Raw genomic sequence first — 25377 nt, 5'->3', positions numbered from 1 at the left:
CACTTACAGTTTTTGCCCCCTTTTTTTAAAGGGATATCAATTTAAAAATCACCGTTTTAAAAGTAATTTTTTCTTTAGTTCTGTTGTTAATAATAGATTGGAAACCACACAGTGAAATTTGTTCTCTGTTTAGATATGGTCTTCAGTTATACAACCTATGTGTGTATGCTAATTCCTATGCAAATTAAGAGTTTACCGGCATGTACAGTTACTTGCTGGCTGCTGTTAATACAAGCATGGTGAAATAATCATGCTTACATGTTTTGGAAGTAGGGTTGCCAATTTTGGTTGAACATATTCTTTGAGGTTTCAGCACATGACAGTCTTTAATTAGAAGTTTAATCTTTAATGCCTGGAGGGTTGGCAATACTATTTGGAAGTAGCATACTCTCCCTCCCAATCAGTCTTCAAGAACAGAAGGTGTCATTGTTATCTAAAACTGTGGGGTCTGGCTACATAGACCAAAGTTCACTGTCCATTTTGGAAGGCAGGTTCTGGTCTAGAGGGGTTGGAATGGACTTTGGTTGGCGGCCACTTACAACAGGCTGTCATTGCTGTGTTATGCAATCAGTATTGCAAACCCCCAAAATTATGAGATTGGTTTAAAAGTCTGACATTTTAAGAAATAATCAACGTTGGGATCTTTTTGTTTGCCTTCTGGTTTTGTAGCCTTTAAGGTTCATGTTTTCCAGCTTTTCTCAGAACTATGAGAGCTGGAAACTTTGTTGCTGTTTTTTTTTAAACGACAGCTGAGATTCTTGAGTATTTCCATGACTCCAGAAGCTGAGGCTTTAAGGAAGACACCAAACATCACAAGACTCATAGTAAAATCAGGAGAGTTGGCAACACTGCATCATGTTGTTAAATACAAACTCTCCGTGCCTTTCCAAGAAGAACAGACCATGTAAATCAGGTTGGCAGGGCCATCCCTACCCATACGCAAAGTACGCAGCTGTGTAGGGCACCAGGAAATTTGGGGCACTGCATTTCCTGCTGCCCTGTGCAGCGGTGTGCTGCTCCACCCCTGCTCTGCCTCTTGCAAATGGCCCCTGCCCCTGCTCCACCTCAGCCCCACCTCTTCCCACCCCAGCCCCGCGCCCCACTCCCCTGAGGACTGCGGCAGGGGTCGGGTTTGCACTTACCGCAGTGGGAAATAGACCACTTATCTTTCTGTGGCCCAGCTGCTAGTGGGCAACATTGCTCATTCACTTTTACACACAGATCCAGTACATTACTCTGGCCAGCTCCATACCCAGTGGGGGTGTTGAGATGAGGTCATTCCCTGTCTCCTTCAGGTCCTGCTCTCCCTCATGTGCAGGGACTGTGACTGTGCCCGCCCCTTCGAGGGGGGGGAGGAGAAGAGGAGCAAAGATTATTTATGTCTCCCTGTCTGTGCACCTGCGTGAGGGCCACACACACAGTGCTGTTCAACTCTGGGTCAGACACATAAATGGTTATTACTTGTTATAATTTGTATTACAATATTGCCTGGAAGCAACTGAGACCAGGCCCCGTCATGCTGGGACTGTACACACAAACAGCAAGAGACATTCCTTGCCCTGAAGAGCTTAATATTAAAATAGATAAGACAGACCAAGATGTGGAGGGGAAACAGAGGCACAGAAAGATGAAGTGATTTGCTCAAGGCCACACAGCAGGTCAGTGGCTGAGCCTGGAATAGAACCTAGGACTTCTGAACCCAGACCAGTGTTCTCTGCACTAGACCACATTGCCTCCCCTGGATGGGAGATTAGATTGCTATTTCATTACCACTGCTGATATATTTATTTATATTTTTATTATTATTTACAAAGAGTGTTCCCTATTTGTAGTTAAATCTATTTGCATCACACTGTTCAAATCAAGGTCCCACCAATTACTTTCATTTAAAAATAATACCAGTGGAAATTGCCCATCACTCAGTCCTCCCAATCCAGAGCTCTCTCAACCCTACAAATATGCAACACTTAAACCAGTGGCTCTCAACCTTTCCAGACTACTGTACCCTTTTCAGGAGTCTGATTTGTCATCAATTTCACTGTACAAACTAACAGAAAATATTTCCATCTATAATAATCAAAATTTACAGATAAGCAAAGAAACAAAAATGCTGCTTAAGAACTTATTAAGCATTTGATATAAGGCTATTTATTCTGTATATTTTAACATACGATGTTGACAATTTGTGTTTTAATGGTTATAAATCAAACTTTTTGAATCTCAATGTCTACGGCCATTTAAACAATTATTGTCTGACACATGCCCCCAGTTTCCCACAACTGTGAAAATTAAAATAAAAAATTCTTTAAAATACACATCAACATTATCCATCAGAATTGTTAAAATAAAAAAAAAAAAAATCAAATTCTGCCCTGCCTACGGATCTACATTTTAAAAGTTCGCATCAATGTAACTACATCAGGCTGCAATGGCGCAAAGAGGGTTTACATGTGTGAGGCCAAAAGGGGAATTTTTCAGAAAGTCATGAGCATATCAAAATAGATGACAATGTTCAGCAATCTTAGCCATACGAGGGTGCTACCAGATGACTGCTATCAAATGGTGTGTTGTTTTATACTCAAATAATCCTCCACTAGTCCTAATAATAATTCATTGCTTGTAACTTAACATATATACAGAGCATCTTATCAGTCAAACCTAAAACAAGCTGTCTCCTCCCACTGTCAGCTCCCACACACTGAAGATACTATTCATTCTCTTAAAGCCACAGTGACACCACAGCTCTGTTCTTTACATTTTTTTTGCACCAATTTATTCATATGTATCAGAATTTCCCTGAAGATTCTTATAGCCACTGTAATACCACGGGTGGTTAAAAGAAGGGCTCCAATGGCACATACTCCAATGTAGAAGCAGAAACTTCATTTTGAACTGTAAAATATTTTATGTTTGATGGATTTTTTGTTTGCTTTGTTTGCTTTTTTGTTTTGTTTTTCCTCTAAATGACTTCTTTTGCTCCAAGTGACTTTTGTTCAAGAACAAAACACAAGCTACTGTTCAAGCAGAGTTTTTAAACACCTAACTTCTTTCTGTTGCATGCACAGCAGGGTCCTGCCAATTCTAGCACTGTTTCCAAAAAGTATCATAATTCATTCGTTCTCTCTGAATGTCAACACATACTCTGCTGGGTGAACATACAGTGTTCTTATGCTAACCTCATAGCGATTTCAAACTTGGGTACATATGCATTAATTTTATCATACAGTATAGATGGCTGTATTTTTCCCCCCAAAGGAATGTGTCAAACATATCCAGTTCAGATACAGAATTTCAGTGCTAGCCTTCAGACTAAAAAAGGTCTGACAATTATTGAACTCCTTAAAAAGCCGTGGGCCAGATTCAGTGTTGACATATGTGACGGCACAAGCTGATTACAAATGGATGTAAGTAGGTTAGTATTCAGTAGGTACTAAATAAAATTGGATGAAAAACGGGAAAATAAATTGCAAAAATGTTGTCCCTTATTTTCAATTAAAAAAAAAAAAAGAAAAGAAAATGTGAAAATTTTTGGCCAGGAAAGCAACTAACAGGAGTATTTAATATTGTTATTTTCCCCCATTATTCGTGAAGTGTCATTCAGATGCTATCTAAATACATCTTATATCCTTCTGTCAGTTGCCTTTCATACATCACTTTCCACCTCCTTGGTGTATAAATTACACTCATTTATTGCCACTGAATTGTCACTGAATGCCAAGTTGTTAATATTAATTCAAATTAAAGGCATGCATCTAAACCAGGGCTTCATTACCAGAAGCCAGAGAGTACTATCTTAACAGAAGCAATCACATAAGCACTGAAAATAATAAAATGAGAATGACAAATGATACAACCTTATAAAATTGCTATCTTAATATAATTCCAAAGGCAACCTGTTTTTGATTACGTGGAAGATAGAGGTCCCCCAAAATGAAGAGCTTTAGAAATTAAACAGTCTGAAAGGTCAGTTTTCTAACTGGTTATCTGTTACAGGGTACAAATTGTTAATGAAATTGATGTTACACCCTTCCAAAATCACGTGCTATATTTATGTCAAACTATGTTACTTCATATCATGGACGAAAAACACCTAGAGATTCTTTGTTTACTGTTATGTTATATATGCTGTAATTAAAAAAACCCAAAACATTAACCTGACTGATTTCAAGGGAATTATTAAACCAAAGTGCATAGGGTTGGTTTCTTTCTTTCTTTCCTTCCCCACGTAACAAGGCATAAAGAAATTATTTTTCCAAAGTACTAAACATTTCTTTATTCCTAGATTGACTCATTATATAACCAAACCCTAGCAATTTTACATATTTGCAAATCTGGATTCCTCAAGTCTGGGACATCCATATTTGATACATATTTGAAAGATGAAGATGGCAGAGTCACTTAAAGTATAATTCCAGTACTAAACAGATGCTGAGTCCCAGAGAGAAGACATGGAAAGAAATGCAGAAATTTCACAGAGCTCTGTCCTGCAAACAATTAAGCCCACAATTGACTGTAATTACGTGACTAAACTTACTTAAGGGTTTGCAGGATTGTGTCCTTAGACTGTCCACTCTTTTGGGCAGGACTCTGTCTTCCTGTGTATTTGGACAGTGCTTAGCATACTGGAGGCACTATCAGAAAAAAATATTAATTCCACAACTACAAACAATACTACTAATAAAAACCCTCCACTACTTTATAATATGGGACGCAACATTACAGTTTCATTGGCAACATGATTAAAAAAATTGCTCTACACTGAGTAGAATAATTTCTTTATGCAACTTGCTACTCATTGAAGAATTAGAACTGAAAAAATTCTCTCAATAAATGATAAATATTTTAAGCCTATATTATATATCTATCTTAAACATTGCTAAATATATAAGAAGATTTTGATATTAATCTTATAAAATAAAACAGTTTTACAGCTAGTAATAAAGTACATATAGGAGTCACATATTTTCTTACAAGTAGTAACAAATAGTTTCTGGGGACAGGAGCAGGGTGGGTGGGTGGCTGAAGTAGGGAAATGACTAGTTTCTGTTCTTGTGGGAACATAGAAATTATGAGTTCTTCACTTGTCTGGAATATTTCAGTCTCACACAGACATATAGAGATAGAATGCATAGAGAAAGATAGACAGACACAGAAGTACAAGATTCTCTTTTCTTTGGCTCATCTCTTAGCTGTCAAACGTCAGCTATGTGCTGTTTGACAGCAGCCGAGAAACGAGACCTCCATAGGATGGAGAACTTCTGTTCAAAGGATGAAAAGTCAAAGAAAAAAAGAATGTTTGGATTTGACATAAGTTCATATCCTGGTTTCATTTCTTTTGGAAATTTGAGTGGTGGTGCATGGACAAGTCTGTACTGAAATGCAACAAACAGGTACTAAAAATTACAGCTATGGCAATATTTGAACTTCCCATTACACTCCTCAGATCATGGGTTAGTTTTGGAACGTAAGGCTGAAGAGAGGGGGGAAAGCAAGCACAATTCTATCAGGGCCCCATGCTCATGGGGCTCATCACAAAAAATGTAACATCTGTGTAAATAGGAGGGCGTTGCCTGCCAGAAAATACAATGTAAATTTCTCTTGATGAGCCTGCATGTAATAGTGTCCAAACTAGCATCAGAAAACACCCTCAAGGGAACTTGTCTCGTGTAAGTCCAACATCCTCGGGGAAAAAAAGTACCATTAACCTAATGTGGTGAAATTACATTTTAGACATGGGGATTTCTGAACCAAATAGCACAGCTCATAAGAGTGACGTGACTTGCCCAAGGTCACAGAGCAGATCAGTAGTATAGCAGGGAACAGAGCCTAGGTCTCCTGACTCCCTGCTCTAGACCAGTGTTTCTCAACCTTTTTGATACCAGGGTCTGGCTTGCTGCCCTCCTAAACTAGGTCAGGGAGATCTCAGGGCCCGGTGCCGGTTCACGGACCAGTCGTTGAGAAACACTGCTCTGGATCACCATTATATATTTTAAGATGTCTATTCTGGCAGGGAATATGGCTCTTATTTCAATATATATTTCAAGTACTGGATATCTGCAGAAACCTCACTGTCTTACATTTTCAGGCTAACAGTGTTGATGCTCATGAAGACAAAGAGCAAAGGAGGTTTCACAGCCCAGGATGCTAAGAAAGATATTTTTAAGAGTGGCTTTGTAGAAACCTAAAATGTACAGTGCAAGCACCAGGGAGAGTTGGAGTGGATGCTCTTTCGATCCTGGCAGTACTGTTTAAAAATACCAGAAAAAGTCACACTCTCCTGAATGGGCCAAAGCCCAGATCTGAGTCAGTTATTTCCTATACAAGCTATATAGCTTCTGATCATTTCCAAATATTAAATAGGGTCCTCTCACATATCAATATTACAGGAAGTCTCTCAGGATAGTTCAGACAGGAACATTTATCCCTGTTTACCTGGAAATGGCAGCGTAAGAGGCAGAAGAACCATAACTGTCAGTCACTGGCAGAATGGGAGCAACCTAGCCCCAGAAGAGCCTATCAGTTTGAGATGATTTTTACAGCTCGACTGTAGAGATAACATATGTAAGACATTTGACTTCACTACACTTCTAATAGGTAAGGAATTTAGTCTAATTCCTACACCTCCCCTCCCCACCCCCGCTGGGCATAAATTCTCCCATACCTATGTCACCTTTCTGCCAGGTGGTGTCAGCAGCAACAAGGACTGGGTTCAAGGTCTAGGGGTTTCTCTTAACACCAGAAAATAGAACCCTCTTGAGCCCCCAGCCAGTAATCTGGGACAACTAAAGACAACCCCTAGGTGCCTCTCAGAGGCAATACTCCCCCTCTCACAAGCACTGAGTCTCTGTTTTACACAATCACACTTATTCAAAGGGAGGTGGGGTGGAAGGAGGGACCCAACATTGATTTGGGAAAACATCCCAAACAGATTTCAGAAGCATGTAATCATAGGCAAACACCTACCCCACAGTGAGTTGGGCGATGTCCTTTGCCTCAGTTTCTCACCTTGCAATGTGAAATTCTAATAAACAAAATATCCCTTCACACACCACTCCCCGCTCCTTCTGCTGCACCCCACTCACAGCTGGCTGTCCTTGGTCAGCAAAGACGCAGAGTTCAGAGGTGTGTTCACAGGGGTCACCTCCCACCAGGAATCATCAATCTGAAACAAGGACTCTCAGTTGAGTCTTATCAGCTCTGTCTTAAATACTGGAGAGGTAAAATGGTGCCTAGGACTCTTTAGGCAGAGTCCCCAAGACCAGGTAGAAACACCTGTCTCCACCCCCTCTCATTTTCACTGGGATTTGGTATCCCTACCCCCTGCTTAGCAAGTGAGGTTAAGTTTAGGGTGACCCCCCTCAACCAGGTCGTGCTAACCACAGTCTGCTGCCCTTTACTCCTACAGTAAGGGTAACAACATTTCATTAACCCTGCATTCAAATACTAGCAGTGATTTGCAACCCAAACCAGCCCAAACCGATCATTTTGGCAAAGCATCTACATTTGCTGCGCATCTAGGAGGCTACTTAAACATGCCATAAGAGTCACAGATACCCCTAAAGAAAGGGAGGCAGCAGGAAGGCAAGACATAAACCAGCATGGCCAAAAGGCAAGGTTCAAGAGGTTATCTGAATCAAATAGAAGTTTTAAAAAATAAAACAACTGGTGAATAAGAGAAACATAAAAGCATGAAATGTTACAATAAGATTTTTACAATTTTCAATGTTAATTATGTTTTGTGAGTATAACAGCAACAGTAGGTAAAGAAATTGTTTGCTCTTACAGTTGCAATTTTTAATGTGGACTCTGAGGTATAAAAATACAAACTTATTCCTTTGAACTCTAAAATGACACTTACATTTAAACCTGACATTATTCACATAGGTCCAAAATAATGAATGAACATGCCTGCAAGTTATGAAATAATAATGTTCAGATATTGGGTCTCAGTTTTCAAAATACTCATGTGCTGTACATTTACTCTTCCAGAATCAGTCCGTTGGGTCTAGAAATAGTATCAATTATGTATTTATGCAGGAACTATTTCAATAACACTGACATGAAGCGTCCATCCCAGTCAATATGACTCATTAAAGGACATTTGGAGTGTGTATGGAAAGGTGTTCTTTATAGCAGTTCTAGCAAAACAAAATTTATTTTAAATGTAAAGTCCAATAATATATTTTATAGTAAAGATTGTATCAGTCTTGTACTTTGTTGTATTAAGTAACCCTTTTCTTTAGAAAAGATACAGTTCATTCAGTAAGTACTCACAGGGATGTCCGCTATCTTTTTAATTAAAGATTTTACATTCTCTATTGTTCGCAATGTCAACTTCTTAAACTGAAAATGCAATTTCTTTCACTACTGGTTTCCCTTTACTTGGTTAACATTTAATTTACCACCAATAGCAGTAAAATCATCTTTTTTTTGTAATTTACTTCAGCTCAGTCTACAATGGCGCAGGAAGCCATGCTCACCTATCTAATGAGCCCAGTTGAAGCAATCCCGAAGTGTAAATACATGTAAGACTATAATTCCCTTTCAAAGTTCTAGAGACACAAATCAATTGACTTTCAGTCTCGTGGTTGACGATTTCAGCATATCAGAGTTCTGTGTATTGGAATTTAAAAAACTAGCTAATATTGAGGGATCCACTATTCCTTATAATGTATAAAACATGAAAAGGTTTCTTGGCGGAGGATGAACATGAGGTAATGTTGAGTTTCTTAAGGAGAAGGATGAATTTTGAAATGGGAACTTTTTAAAAAACATTTTTTTTGGAGACAGGAACAATTTTCTAAACTCCACGCCCATGGAAAATGAAAAAAAAGGGATACTGAAATTATTATTAAACTACCATTGTATTGTCGTTATTATTAATATTCTTGTATAACCATAGTGCCTATCAGCCCCAAATAAGATTGGGGGAGCCCATGGTGCCAGCCCCTTGTACAAACAGATAGCAAGAGGCAGCATGTGTCCAGAGAGAGACTGAAGTCCTGATCCATCCTCTCTTTAAATAAAGATGTTTTCCAAACTGAAACAAAATCTTCACTTAACAGTTAAGAATCAGATCACTGTAGTTTAACTGACAAGGAGTACTGACGTTATTTTCACAGGAAATGTACCCATTTTAATCGTCATCCATCAACAACTAATAATAAAAAAAGACAGTGCACCAATTTTCAGCTACCTACTGAAATACCAGTACTACTTCCTGCTGCATCTAGTGGTTTCTTGGATGCCTTCCCTGCAAAGGTGACCTGACATGATTATATTCTAGAGACCGAAAGCTGACACAATCACAGCACAAGGTAATACAGCCGCAGGGCAACAGAACATCATTACACACCTCCCTCGCTGCAGCCACTCACGTAAAAGAAAAACTGAATAAATGCATGTAAGAGAAAAACTCCTTACAATGCAATTGTTTTCCATAGCATAAAAAGGCACTGTGATCAGACCAAGGAACAAAACAGATTTATTAGTATCAGCCCTGCATTAATTAGAGATAATTGAAACTAGAAAAATAACCTATTCTAGAAAACATGTTCAGAACAAATCAGTTAATGAATGTGAATGTCACAAGGTGTATGTCTGGTGGCACCTTAAAGACGAACAGATTTATTTGGGCATAAGCTTTCGTGGGTAAAAGACCACTTCTCGCTACCCCCTGATACTTGACACTAGGAGTGTGTGTTTATAAAGTACTGTATAAACGCATGGACTATTAAGGTTGCCAGACACTTCTCATTATAAGACACAGTTTTCAGTTGCCTATAATGTTGCCAAACTTTAACCATTTGGGCTGAAACTTTCCATGCCAGAGGTCTGCTAGGTCTGAGTGTTATGGGAAAGTTCCAGCCAAAATGGTTCAGCCATTTCTGAGAAAGATGGTAGGGAATAATGCATTGTTTTTCATATGTTAAAAGGTGTCCAGCATTTCTATTTGAAAATCTTATGTTTTGGAGTAGGGCCTTGAAATTTGACGGAGGGGTGGTTTCTGTATCCAGGATGTACCTTTTGCGGTCCCTGTGAAAATCTTCCCACATTTAGCCAAGTTGTAAGCCGGAAACTGGGACAGGGTGGGCAAGAGCACTGAAGACAAGGGGCCGGAGTTGAGGGGGGACTTGGAATAGCTGGGTAAGGGGACTGGGACAGGGAGCCCAAACAGGAGAGACTAGGAATTGCTAGGCAAGGAGACTGGGAATGGGATGAGAAGTCTAAGGAGTAGAGACTTAGGCTAGTTAGATGAGGAGAATGGGATGAAGAGTTAGGGATGCAGAAGAGACAGGACAGGGAGATGGTCAGATTGGCAGAGACAGGGTGGAAGAGGTCTACCGGCAGAAGAACACATGCCCATTATAGCACACTCCCCTCCAGAGACTGGAATGGAACCCAAGATCCTTGAGTCTCACCATTTCCCTGTTATCAGCAAATATTAACAAAACAAACTGGCTACATGTGCCATCTCCCACTAGTGCTGGTCCACATAGAGGATGACAGCTTATTAGTGCTATCAGTTACTCTGTTAGCTCAATGACAGGTTTCAGAGGAACAGCCGTGTTAGTCTGTATTCGCAAAAAGAAAAGGAGTACTTGTGGCACCTTAGAGACTAACCAATTTATTTGAGCATGAGCTTTCGTGAGCTACAGCTCACTTCATCAGATGTATACCGTGGAAACTGCAGCAGACTTTATATATACACAGAGAATATGAAACAATACCTCCTCCCACCCCACTGTCCTGCAATGGTTAGTCTCTAAGGTGCCACAAGTACTCCTTTTCTTTCTGTTAGCTCAAGTGACTGATGTCTGTGTGATGGATCTAACGGTTCTCACTAATGCTGCTCACCCATGTGGGTATTAATATGATGTCACAACATGGAATTTCTGATTTTTCAGTTTATTTATTTTAGGAACAAAGGAACTCTGTGGCAAAGGCATGGATAGAATCCAGTTATCTACGGCAATATTCAACTGCCTTAGGCATGAGGCCTTCCTTTCTCTTCCTGCAATCCCTTCAGGCTGAATTAAGATTACACAACCTTAATCATGGCACTTCCTAATTTCTGAGTGCTTGACTTTTCAACCTTAATGTTGTTTTAGGTCTTCATATCTGTGTAATATAATACACAGGGTAGTACTGTAGTCTCAATGCCAGTCCAGTTTCCTCTAGTCCAATTCTGCCCACAATTTTACCACATAGAATTATCTGCTAAATTCATAAGGAGTGAAATTTCCCACATCATGTCACTACTGGGCACAGTTAAAGTTGTTTGAGAGTCTTAAATGTGCATTTAAAGATGAAAATCTAGAGAGACTGTAAAATTAAACAACTAAGGAGAGATTTGTCCACAGGGGGAGACTGCCCAAGTTACAAACTTATTACATGACTTTGAAGGACAGATTTGGTTTCCAAGTATTTTTTCCATTCTCCTGATACTAACATTGTGGATGTCTAAATATTCCCATTACAATGTTTTTTGTGTCCTTCCTCTAACAATTTGGCCCATGAAAAACAAATTGTAAGTACATAAGGAAAACCATTTAGACACAGTACTCTTAGACACAGCTAATCTCTTGTCATCAAATGAAACATGAAAGCTGGAAGGACTTTCAGTAGGGGCTTTGTCAAAACCAGACAAAAGACAAGAAACATTTTAAAATTAAGTTTATTATATAACCCTACTAGGGCAAAAATGTGGGCAAACCTCCCAAAATTTATGATGATTAACTATAGAAAGCAGAACACTTCATAGCATTTCACCTCTGGAAAAAACTTCTGGTAAGCATGAAGAATTACCTTCTCCTTGTAAAATAGTGCAGGACAGATCAGTAATTTACTGAAAGACTAAAAGTTACAGCTATCTTTCATGCAAGAAAGAAAAGTTCACACAAATTTTAATGGTGGCTTGAATCAATTTAATTTAGTTAGACTCCAAATAATATCCCATGACACTGCAGGTGTTTAAATTGGTAGTCATAAATGCATCTCTCCCTAATAAATCCTACTACTAAGGATGACAGAGAAATTATTTTACTTTTCACAGACTATTAAAGGCTGAAATGCGGTCGCTGCTAAATTTATTCTGAGGGCAGTGGTCAGATTTGAGAAGATATAGCAGGTATTTGTAGAAAGTTATTCTGTGAGAATTATGAATGAATCAAACTTGTAAGATATACATCAAATGGTAAACCTTTTCCATTTGAAATTGTACTCGGTGTGTGGATTTCTTTTTTAAAACTCTAAGGATTTGATACAAGACTGGATTTTTTCTTACACATATTCCCCTAGTTCAAACAGGAATTAATTCAAGGAAGTCCTGTGGCCTGTGTTATGCAGAAGGTCAGACTAGATGATCACAGTGGTCCTTTCTGGCCTTATTATCTACGAATTGGCTTGAAGAGAGTAAAAGCTTGCTCATGCAACACCGCACACCAATGATTAGTTGTAAAAAATTGCAAGCTGCTCCTCTTCTAAACAATTTGTATGACAGAAGCCCAGCTTCCATGTTCCTCTATTTCTGTATTGGCACAAGAATGGAATGGAGCTTTAATCTTGACACCTCCCTAATTCTGGGTTTACCGATGGGCCTGCCCAACCCTCCAGTGCATCTTATAACAGCCTAGACTGTGCTGCCTTGAAACAGCCCTCCATGGGCTAGTACGTGGGCAGAGATTAGCCAGAATGCAGTGCACAGAAGGGAGCAATCCAGCACTAAAGGAGAGAAGTGGGTTGGTGATGTGCAGTGTTTCCAAATTATTGGTAGGTCGGATGAGGCTTCAGACCCATTCTGACACAGGGCTTAAGGAAGGAGAAGACTTGTCCAGCATTCCACAATGAGAGTTAGTGACAAGTTGGAAGTGGAACTCAGGCCTGGACTTCCAGCCTCTAAGATTTAACCAACAGATGCACTGCGTTTGTGTCATCTTCTTATTGCTTACAAGGAGGAGAAAAATCATGGACTGTATGCACTGTGAATTAATATAATTATCTGCAAACCATTTTTATAACATATTAAGGACATTTTCTTCATTTCTTTATAAGAAACATATAATTCATTTTCTATCTTTTCCTCCCATGATGTGTTTTGACTAAAACATCTTCTGTTCTTCATAAATCATCCAGTCTGCACATTTGAAATGTATGGCATCAGCACAGGCAAACAGTGGAACTGAAACATCGAAATCATTTTGGAAACCAGTGTTGATTTCTGTATGATTTAAATGAAGTGTGTGCAGGTATCACACAGCCCAAACGATTCATGAGATTCAGCACAATTCAGAAGCTAAACCATAGCCTTGCAGTGACAATCCGACTGCATAAATTGACCTTATATTCTGAAACTATTGCTGTAGAATACAACTTTGAATTTAATCTTAAAACAAACAACACTGGAGTTCCAGTCCAATGACTTACACACAGTATCATGCTTCCTCCTTATCCAATGTGCATGCACAAATGCCAGTTTGTATGCACAGAGACAAGAGTTTGCATTAGCTAATGGATGCACATGTATACTCTGCAAGGGCACTGTTGGAGGCACACTGCAAATTTGGGCCCCATGCCTGCAAAGACCTACATGTGCTTAATTTAACTGACCATGAAGTCAGTGAGACTACTCAGTGTGTGCGAAAACCAGCACTTGAACAAGTCTTTGCATGCTTGGGGGCCTGGCTCTCATAAAATGTCTAGGCTGAAACGCCATCCTTAACTTCAAAATTATGCCTAGTTGTGACGTTATCTGATTAAAATATGACCATATAGATCATTGTTGCAACCACGGTTATATATTTGCAACAAATCTTGTACAAAGGCTGTCAAGTAAGGTGTCTACGGAAAGATTATGATTTGCTGAACGTTATTTGTATGCAAGTATCATATATTTGTATTTGAAGCTATTAAGTATTGGCTCTATACCCAGATTTCAAATATTTGCTCCTGGGGTAACATCCACAAGGTATTTAGCCTGCACATCTTGAAGGGACTATTCAAATTAAGTGGCTCATCAAGGAGCATTTAACTCACAATGGAAAACGCACATCTACCCTGAATGGACTTTTCTGTGAACGTGCAGTTTGAGGTATAGGTAATGACTTCTACTGTGACTAAGTGGAATCATGCATGGACATGTGACTCTAAACAGCATCTTGTCACCTGTGATTTTCCACTAGCTGTGCTGAGGGCTCTGTTTGAAACAATGGGTTTCCCTCCATGTGGCAGAGGCTATAAGAGGCCCTAAAAACATCTCCATTTTGCCTCTTTCATGCTCCAGTCTCTGCACTATGGACTTATACTAATGGGAGCATTCTAACCAAGGGACCGAGGACCTTCCAATGACTTGGAAGCAACCAGAGACTTGACTTAAGCCAGCAGTTTATTCCATCGCTGCTACAAGCCTGATCCAAGGACTTGGCAATTATTGTATGTATTTGATTTCTTTAACCAATTTTAACTCTCACCTTTCTTTCTTCTTATAAATAAACCTTTAGATTTTAGATACTAAAGGATTGGCAACAGCGTGATTTTTGGGTAAGATCTAAGTTGTATATTGACATGGGAGTGCAGCTGGTCCTTTGGGATCAGAAGAACCTTTTATTTGATGAAATTGGTTTTAAAGAACCACTCATCCCTAAGTCTTGTGGTTTTGGTGGTGATACAAGGACTGGAATGCCTAAAGAAACTGCTGTTCTGACTTTGTGTTAGCCAGTGTGGTGAAATAGAAGTTTACTTTTGTTGCTGGTTTGGTATATCTCATGGGAGAATAACCTCCAGTTTTCGGGTATATCTGCCCTATTTCTCAGCAGTTCGTCCTGAATTTGGTATTCTCCATTGTGACCAACAGAGGAACGGTTACATTACTGTACTTAATTCTGGCCAGCCAAGTATGGAAGTTCATTCAGTAGTGATCCTCTATCCCACTACCAAGGCACAATGGGATCACTGAAGCATAAAGTTTCAGACTTAACTCTAGATCTTTCTCAGATTCATATCTAACCTGGCATTGAAAGTGAATGCAATGAAGATGATCTAGATGGTCCAACAGAGAGTGGCTTCTTCTAAGTAACACAGGGAGAACTATGACCCTGACACTCCACATACCACACTGGCTCCCTGTTCATTTTCAGATAGACCCCGATTAGGATTTTCACGACTCTCAATGGGCTAGGCCCCAGCTATCTTGGGGACCATCTATGTCTTCATGATCATGACCCAACATCTGCAGTCCTCAGGCACATAGGAGTTAACAATGCCTAGAATGAGACTTTTAGGAACAAGGACCCAGAATGTCTTGGCTGTGGAATGCCCTCCCACCAGATATCAGAATGACCAGGAATTTCACCACGCTCAGAATGAGCTATATAATCCATGTCTTTTCAACAGCTTTCACTCATTTTGGTTTCTTCTCCTGGGAATAGGAAGAGAAGGGAGATTTTTCCCCCCCTCCATCACAGTCCAAATGACTGCTTTTGTAATTTTTCTAAAGGTTCAGGTAGCACTATAATGGTCACATTACAAAATCATAGATAGATAGCAAGATACATAGCTAGCTAATGGTATATTTTGGCAATCACTATTCACAATAGATAAGATTATTTCTAACATTTTAGGTGGGAAGAGGTGGCATACTGTACATGCATGAGATAGGCAGTTTGCAACTAATATATCGGAATAATTGTTCAAGAACACAAACCTTTTGTAAAGATCATCCTGCAATGTTGTCAAGCACAGTGAGACCTGGAGTTAAGTGCCATGTAAATCTCCGTCAAGAATTCTTATGACAACCCGGTTACCGAACTTTTAAAACTTTAACAAAAAATTTACACTAGAGAATTCTTTTTCCTTCTTCCATTACTCTCCTCCTCCATCCCCCTTTTACTATTCTCTGTTGCCATTCCACTTGTCATGAGTTTCCTCTCTTTTCTCCTGTTATGCAAAGAAATAATAATGGTATAGATTTTGGAGAACTTAATTTTCAGTGCCCAAATAGAAGCTGCAGAATATCTTAATAGTAAATGACAGCTGACTCTTGATGAATTGATGTCCTGGTAATTCAAAGGTTTTAGTAACACAGTAAATCGGAGAGAGAATGAAACAACTCTACCAAAAAGGGTTTGATGTAATCCAATAATCACATACTGAATGAGGAGATCTGAAGGCGTAGAGAGGTAATTGATGTAGTGCAAGTATGTCACAAAGCAGAGATGGGCGGGTCATGGAGTCCACAGGCAAGATAATAGGAGGACAAACCACATCAGTGAGTGGATCCCCAGAGAGCGCGAGCTACTGCTGGGCAGACCGAAAAGGTGCTGGGCCAATCCCATGACAAAACTCTTTGGCTAGAAATGGAAGGAACGTGCTTGCATCAAAATGGAATGGCGGCGACTTGCATTCATGGAGGGACGGACAAGGACAAACCAGACAAAGGTGAATAGTTAAAGGATAGGGACAAAGGTGAATAGTTAAAGGATAGGACTATCATTGATATCTCAAGCTTGTATAGGGCTTTACAGAATAGTTTACACACAGAATTACTTTTTTTTATTTCTGAAATGCAGCTTTCTCTGAGGCGGAGATCAATATCTGTGTGGACAACTGATGCACAGGGTACAGAAGTGGAGTCACTCTTACCCTTAAGAAAAGGATCACAGAACATTTAACATCAATGCACAATAGTCAATGACTATGGTTAGAGGTCTCTATGTAAGACACCTCCTCCTTCCCCACAGTAAACTCCATAGGACTCAAGTTAATCTTCTGCAGTCTGGAAAGATGAAAGGCTGAGGCCATCCTGTCAAGATTCTAACCCAGCAAACCCAGGTACAGTATTTCAGATCTAATTCTTAGATTGCCAATAATAATATCTAGCTTTCTACCCATCCTTCGCTTATGCTGTTTCACTTACTATACTGAATATACAAATATACAACTGACCTGCTGACATAGAGAAAAGGGAAAGAAGAAAACACTACAAACTAGGGAATAATCTTCATCTCCAAGGACATAATTAATAGCAAGAAATATATATTCTGTCCATTTTGCTAACTTTTTAAAAAAAATACATTTTAAAATGATAAATACATGTTTTTCTTATCTCTTCTTCATGAGTGACTATTATGCTCCTGGCACTGTGTACTCAGAGCACCAGCGTCAGACACCAGAGCTGAAGTATACACATTCTAAAAATTAATCTCTCAATCTCTAGTGCTAGTGACAGCTTTTTGCTCCCTGAAGTAAAACACAATAAACCAGCCACTAGAAAGCCAGTTTTACAGAGGTCACATCACATCCAAAAGCCCACGACTTAATGGCACAGTTCATTGTGCTTGAAAAATTAATTCCACCATACCGATTTTTTTTAAAAAGGCTTAATGCCTCAGAGATGGCCCAGAGAAAAAAGCATTCGAAGTATAATTCATCATAGAAAACATTTCTCTCAACACCAGACACTAGTGATTTTTCAACAATATTTTTGTATGGAAAAATTTCCACAGGGATACTTTTCTCAGATATATGCGGTGCCATCAGCTAAAGAGGGCTGAATACCTGAGATGCAGGATGGAGTTTGCAGGTTTTCAATAGTTCTTTGTTGAGTTCACTGCAGAGCCTATGAAACAAATTTCTTGAATTTGCACAAGTGCACCAGACTTTTCAGCGGACAGCAGCATGCCTGCAATTTTAGTTTTCAAATCAGAAAGATGTTGTTTATTTATAGTGGGTTAAATAAGGGCACAACCTTTTCTCACAAGGGCACAACTCAGAGTAAGGGTGGTATACAGTTATTCCTTCTTTGCTCCCAGGGGTATTAATTCACTGCATAGATCAAAAGCTCTTCACAGAATCACTGCTACTACTGCTACTGTAGGCCGTAGTCACTGGGAATCTAAAAAATCCCCAAGGTCATGAAACTTGGCAACAAATTGAAGGAAGTCCCCACAGTTGGGGATGTTGATGTAATTTTCACAGTTCCAATTATTTCTCCTGTTATAAAAAAATTAGTTTGTTTGGTCTATGTTGAGTCTCATATGTGCGCCAATGTCCATTACACACTCCAAGAGTCATTCCATTACATTGGCTAGGCCAGAAGAAATAGGGACATAGAATTGGATTCAGTCAGCAAATTAAAGACAACTTGAACTATATTGCCTTACTTGTCCCATATACACCTGGAACACGAGGGATGACAGAATAGAACACTGTAGAAAACCACGAGCGAGCTCTCATAATTGACCTATACGGCCCTCTGGGATCTTCAAAAAGAAAGAAAAAGAGCCTGTCTATGGCAATCCCATGCACCTCCTCCTAGGGTCTTCAGACACAGCAACAGTTCCTCGTGGTCACTGGTACAGAATGGCAAATAGATCTAAACGAATCAGTATGGAACCTGATTTTTCTCCATGATAACAGGACACCACTGATCAATGCCACCGGGTTGTTTCATACCATGAGGCCTAAAATCAAATTGACCAGGATCACAGACCTGAGCATAGGCGGTGGCCTACCTTTTTGATTGCATAATAGTGCCATCTGTTAGCAAGCCTACTTAAAGGTCTTAATGGCTCACTTTACTACATGCTAATGTCACCTGTTGAGAAAAACGTGAACTAATTGAAAGCTGAGCATCTTGATTGGCTGGAATATTCTAGAAAAAGCACTCTATGTATATATATGTACCAGGCTCTCAGTGTACAAGGCAGCTTACAAAGCACATTAAACAAGTTAAAAGACATAGTTGTTCCCCCACAGAGTTTACAATCTAAACTGAAAAAAGAACAGGAGTACTTGAGGCTCCTTAGAGACTAGCAAATTTATTTGACATAAGCTTTCATGGGCTACAGCCCACTTCATCAGATGCACAGAATGGAACATATAGTAAGAAGATATATGTTCCATTCTATGCATCTGATGAAGTGGGCTGTAGCCCATGAAAGCTTATGCTCAAATAAATTTGTTAGTCTCTAAGGTGCCACAAGTACTCCTGTTCTTTTTGCAGATACGGACTAACACGGCTGCTACTCTGACTAGACCAGAGCTTAATTTGTAATAAGGGAGGTGCCAGGTCTCAAGGAATTTTTTACCTTCATAACTGATGTGACAAGCCCAGAGGTGCTGGGGCTAGGAACAGCCAAGCCTATAGGTGCCAGGACGCAGCCCTGGCACAAATTAAGCACTGGACTAGACAAAGACACAAATATTAACTCAGAAGGAAATGGGAGAGGAAGGAGAGGGTTCAAGTCATTAAACTTCCTCCCCTAACATAAAAGAGGCACAGTCATTAAACCTCTTCCTTAACAAACAAATGTATCACAGTCATTATCTCCTTCATAACTGCCCCCCTCCGCACACACATTTCCCCAGCCAAACCTTACTGATAATATGAAAAGTTCTATGCTCATGAGAGAGTAGGGTTGCCACCCACCCAGGTTTTACCCAGAGAGTCCGGTTTTTGATTTCTGTGTCCAGGTGTCATTTAGGGTTGCCAAGTGCCTGGTTTTTGACTGGAAAGTCCGGTTGAAAAGGAGACCTGGCAGTCTCCGGTCAGATGTACTGACCAGACACCAAAATCTGGTTACCGCAGGGTGGGGGAGGCGCCATGTCATCAACCCACGCCAGCCCCTGCTCAGCTGGGACCACTTCCTACCTGCAGGCAGGCTCGTTGTCAGGCTGCAGCAGTTCCTGTCTCAGTCCCGGAGCAGAGGGAGCCCAGCTGGGGGAGGAGGAGGAAAGAAGTGGAGACAATCCAGCGAGTGATGGGGGAGGGAAGTAGGGAGCAAGTGGGGCTTTAGGGGGAAGAAGCAGAGAAGGCAGTGAGGCCTTGGCAGTGGGAGAGGCAGAGCAGGGGACAGGGCCTTGGGGGTCTGGTTACCATAAATTAGAAAGGTGGCAACCCTATGAGAAAGGTGTGACATCACATCTCTGTAGAAAACTTCCTGCTCTGTTCCTCCTTCTGCTGCTGAGTTCATTCTGCAGGAAGGAGGGGCTGTCTGCTCCCCTACATCTTCTTGTGATCTGCGAGTCTGTAAGGGTCTTGGGAGGGAGAGGTCAGTATGCCCAAAAACCTGTACATTACACATACACCAGTTTTAGTTTACCCAACTTCCGCATTTTTGCTGTTATGCTGTTTTTATGTCATGCTGTTTTGTGTCACCCTGTTTTTGGGTCTTCCCACTGAAAGACTCCTTATTTACATAGGTTTGTGTGTTTTTACCTCAAAACTTCCAGCACATGTTACCTTTGTTTGGTCACCAGTGACACCATTTTAAGCAGATCAGCAATTCTATGGAAAAGAAGAATTGGCAAAACCACACTTATGCCAGCAAGGCCTTGGCTTAAGTGTTACCTCATCTAAACTCATTCACGATCCATAATTTTAAGTCATTAAACTATAACTAACAAACCTTTTAATCTTACTGTCACGCTGTCCAGAGTGGCACACAGCTGTGAGTGCCAATCTCAGGGCAAAAAGAAAAGGAGTACTTGTGGCACCTTAGAGATTAACCAATTTATTTGAGCATAAGCTTTCGTGAGCTACACGAAAGCTTATGCTCAAATAAATTGGTTAGTCTCTAAGGTGCCACAAGTACTCTTTTCTTTTTGCGAATACAGACTAACATGGCTGTTACTCTGAAATCTCAGGGCAGATGGTCAGAAAACAGGGCAGACGCTCCAAACTGGTGGTATATTCTATTATTAGATTTCACCAAACCAGTAACAAGTGTGAATGCCTGGATCACTATATTAGTCTTACTATGGAGCCACAGACAGTCCCTCTTAGGCTCTCCAGCCCCTACTTTACCACACAAACAGGACTTTGTGATGAAAGGTTATTAAAACCAAAAGTTACCACACATTAGGACAATCCTAACCCCAAAGGGCCAGTCACTTACCCCAGGTCATTGGATGCTCTGGATCTCACACTAATGGCGATGCTGTAGCTAATTTATCCTGTAAACTAACTAAGGATTTATTAGCTAGGAAAAAGAAATGAAAGTTATTGAGAAGTTAAAGCAGGTAAAATACATTACAGGTGAATCTATGACAGCTTTGCTAGTTCTCCATAAGTCTCTCAGGGTTATCCAAATGGCTTAGGGGACCTCTGTCTACTTCCTCAGAATTCCACCCTGTCAGAATTCATCAGTCCAGAGATGCAGAATCACTCCCAGGGTTCCTTCTTAGAGCTGAAAACAGCCTGACAAGTGTTCTCAGCACAGCTTGGGCTCTTGCTTTGTTGTCTAAACACAGACAAAGTTTGTGGATTTTCCACTGTTGAATGCAAAGACCCATGCTTTGAAGTTAATATCCTGCCTCGATGAGCAATTTAGACAATATAGTGCAGATTAGCAGAAACAGTACGAGTATGCATTTAGTTACAGCCATCCAAACAATCTCTCATTAGTTTTCAGGAAGTTTCATACATTAAGTGAATTCACATCAAAACACCAATATGTCATTTTGATCTAGGGCTAATTAAGAACAAGCATACACATAATGTAATGAGATAGCATTCAATAGGTTACAGATAAGTAATGAAATGATAATGTTATTGTCTTCAGTTTAGTGAATTTAGTGCAAATGTAATTACCGGGGCATATGCCATGTAAATGTAATGTGATAACATCAGCCTTTGTTCTATTCTAACAAGTGAATTGGCTTGAACACATGAACACGATCTATTAGCATTTCACAAAAGTGAATTGTTCTGAGATTCTGACCTAAGCTGACCTGTCAACATTACACTTACCATTTAGCAATACTTCATTTTTTATTTCAGGGCACATATGTTATCCTATTCTACTACTTAATCAATAAAAAGGAGGGGACAAGGTCTGGAGTGCATGCTATGATTCTTTAATGTCAACATTTCTTTAAATATGGGTTTTCAAAGTACTTTTTCATTCAAAGTCCAGTTTTGTTTGCGAGTCATTACAAAAAAAATTTATTAGAAATTTTCCTGGGTTGCATTTTGAGGGGTGTGTCAGTTTGGGGGCTGTGATATTTAACTGCTTTTAATGGTATCCCAACTGTATCATGAAAAAAAAAATCAAGTGAGCACTCCTGCACATAATGCTGCCTACTTTCTTGATCCACACTTTCAGGGGCAATAATTTTCTGATGATTAATTCAATTCAGCTTGTAACCTTATAGTGGCTGTTGCAAATTTTAAAGGATACAAATGAACAGTTCTGACAGAGGTAGCAAATTATAAAGCAAGAAGCAATCTGTTCAGTCATAAAACAGCATGGAGTTCAATCCTAGCAGCTGAATCAAAACACCTTGCTCCTTCATCATAGTGGAAAGAGTTGTGTCTTCCTTGCATGCTAGCTACGGGATCAGAAGTTCTTTCAACACTTCCATGCACTACTGAACATGCAGAACAAAACTGGTCAATTTGGGGAACCATCCATTCATAGAATCATAGAATTTTATGGTTGGAAGAGACCTCAGGAGGTCATCTAGTCCAATCCCCTGCTCAAAGCAGGACCAGCACCAACTAAATCATCCCAGCCAAGGCTTTGTCAAGCCGGGCCGTAAAAACCTCTAAGGATGGAGATTCCACCACCTCCCTAGGTAACCCATTCCAGTGCTTCACCACCCTCCAAGTGAAATAGCGTTTCCTAATATCCAACCTAGACCTCCCGCACTGCAACTTGAGATCACTGCTTCTTGTTCTGTCATCCGCCACCACTGAGAACAGCCTAGCTCCATCCTCTTCGGAACCCCCCTTCAGGTAATTGAAGGCTGCTATCAAATCCCCCCTCACTCTTCTCTTTTGCAGACTAAATAACCCCAGTTCCCTCAGCCTCTCCTCATAAGTCACGTGCCCCAGCCCTCTAATCATTTTTGTTGTCCTCTGCTGGACTCTCTCCAATTTGTCCACATCCCTTCTGAAGTGGGGGGACCAAAACTGGACACAATACTCCAGTGTGGCCTCACCAGTGCTGAATAGAGGGGAATAATCACTTCCCCCGATCTGCTGGCAATGCTCCTACTAATACAGCCCAATATGTCATTGGCCTTCTTGGCAACAAGGACACATTGCTGACTCATATCCAGCTTCTTATCCACTGTAATCCCCAGGTCCTTTTCTGCAGAACTGCTGCTTAGCCAATCGGTCCCCAGACTGTAGCAGTGCATGGGATCCTTCCTTCCTTCCTAAGTGCAGAACTCTGCACTTGTCCTTGTTGAACCTCATCAGATTTCTTTTGGCGTAATCCTCCAATTTGTCTAGGTCACTCTGGACCCTATCCCTACCCTTCATCGTATCTACCTCTCCCCCCAGTTTAGTGTCATCTGTGAACTTGCTGAGGATGCAATTAATCCCATCATTCAAATCATTAATAAAGATGTTGAACAAAACCGGTCCCCAGGACCAACCCCTGGTGCACTCTGTTTGATACCGGCTGCCAACTAGACATCGAGCTGTTGATCACTACCTGTTGAGCCCAACAATCTAGCCAGCTTTCTATCCACCTTTTAGTCCATTCATCCAATCCATACTGTTTTAATTTGCTGGAAAGAATACAGTGGGAGACCATATCAAAAGCTTTGCTAAAGTCAAGATATATCACATCCACCACTATCCCCATATCCACAGAGCCAGTTATCCCATCATAGAAGGCAATCAGGTTGGTCAGGCATGACTTGCCCTTGGTGAATCCATGTTGACTATTCAAAAACCAGAAACAGACTGAAGACCTACACTGCCAGGAAGCATGTATCACAGTTTAAGATTAAAGAAGAAAATAGAAGATGTATATTGAGTCAACTCTTCATCACATGAAGAGGAAGAAGAAGAATTTGATGATGACAATGATGACAGCAACAAAGATATAAATGAATCAGTTGAAGGTGATAAAGGAAAAGCAAGATGCTTCAAGAGTTGGACTGCTGCCTACCTAGCATAAGTGTATGTAAAAACAGATTTTTCTTTTATAGTTGCTATGTTTCATGTGTTAATTTCATTTTTCTTTTGTAACTCTTCAGTTTTGAATAACATCCACATTTAAATACTCACCTAACACCGATTAAAAAGCAACAATAATTATTTTGATTTTTTTAGAACTTCATTTCTTTTTTTTGTTTGTTTCTTTTTTTTGCATTTTTCTGAATGAAAATAACTCAGTTAAGTAATTTGGATTTTGTGATTAGGCACAAGTATCTATCTAAGGCTAAGCCTATTGAAGGCCATATAGTCTTACTCTTTTTTGTTGCTGCTGTCACTATTGTAATAAATTAGTGCTTTAAAATATTTGTCCATTTTTGACAATATTTGATCAATGTTTGATCAGTCAATGGATCAATCCTACTGAGGATTCCAGATGTTGCTGGGGCAGTCTTGTCCCAATCTTTCCCAAAAGTAGAAAATTCAAATCAAGGAAGTGAGATTATCTGTGTCAAGAGATGAATTGTTGAACTTGTGACTAACAAGATTTAAGGGAGCTGCTGACAATCAACTCACTGATCACCCTAACAACTCCCCATTGACTTTCACCAACGAGGAGGGACAAGAATCTAACTCAAGTAGTAGCATATACATTCCCCAGCACCTGAGCAATGTTACTGGCTAAAACACCAACAGTGAAAACTGTTTGAAAAATATGAAAATAGGACTGTGGGTTGCTGCTCAGTTTGGGTCCAATCCTACACCTCTCTTGAGAATGAACAAGAAACACTTTTTGTCATGATCAAATACCAACAAAAATGGTAAACTACTTACCAGTCAACACCGTGTAGTTTCCTTTTGTTTTATTTTAGGGTAACATTTTCACTGCATGCTAAAGTTACATCAGGAGAGATTTCTGAGATAATGGTGGAATTCTGTCTCTATAGAGACAGATGATTAGGGTTGCCAACCCTCTTGGTTTCACTGTGAGTCTCCCGGAATCGGGCTCTATCTCCCAGAGGCTACTGAAGCCAATCTGGGAGATTTTAAGCACTAGACGTCCGGCAGTACAGAGGAGATAAGGCAGGCTCCCTGTCTGCCCTGGCCCCGCGCCGCTCCCGGAAGTATCCGGCACATCCCTGTGGCCCCTAGCGGGAAGTGCGGCGAATGGGAGCTGCAAGGACAGTGCCTGCAGGCAGGGGAAGTGCGCGGAGCTCTCTTGCCCCCCACAGGAGTCGCAGGGATGTGCCAACCGTTTCTGGGAGTGGCACGGGACGAGGACAGGCAGGGAGCCTGCCTTAGCCCTGCTGCGCCACCGCCCAGGATCCATCCAAGGTAAGCGCTGCCCAGCCAGAGCCCGCACCTATCACCCCCTCCCGCACTCCAACCCCTGCCTGGTGAAAGTGAGTGAGGGTGGGGGAGAGCGAGCAACGGAGGGAGGGGAGATGGAGTGAACGGGTTGGGGCCTCAGAGAAGGGGCGTGGCAG

At 40.5% G+C, this 25377-nt stretch overlaps 1 protein-coding gene across 10 annotated transcripts in view; it reads right to left on the bottom strand.

The window, feature by feature from the left end:
• Window positions 1-25377, bottom strand: part of MYRIP (myosin VIIA and Rab interacting protein) — a 359689-nt gene that overhangs the window by 140163 nt on the left and 194149 nt on the right. The window lies entirely within an intron of this gene.

This window comes from Caretta caretta, chromosome 2 (assembly GCF_965140235.1).
Source record: "Caretta caretta isolate rCarCar2 chromosome 2, rCarCar1.hap1, whole genome shotgun sequence".
Taxonomy (NCBI): Eukaryota; Metazoa; Chordata; order Testudines; family Cheloniidae; genus Caretta; species Caretta caretta.
This window is presented reverse-complemented; position numbering and strand designations above follow the sequence as displayed.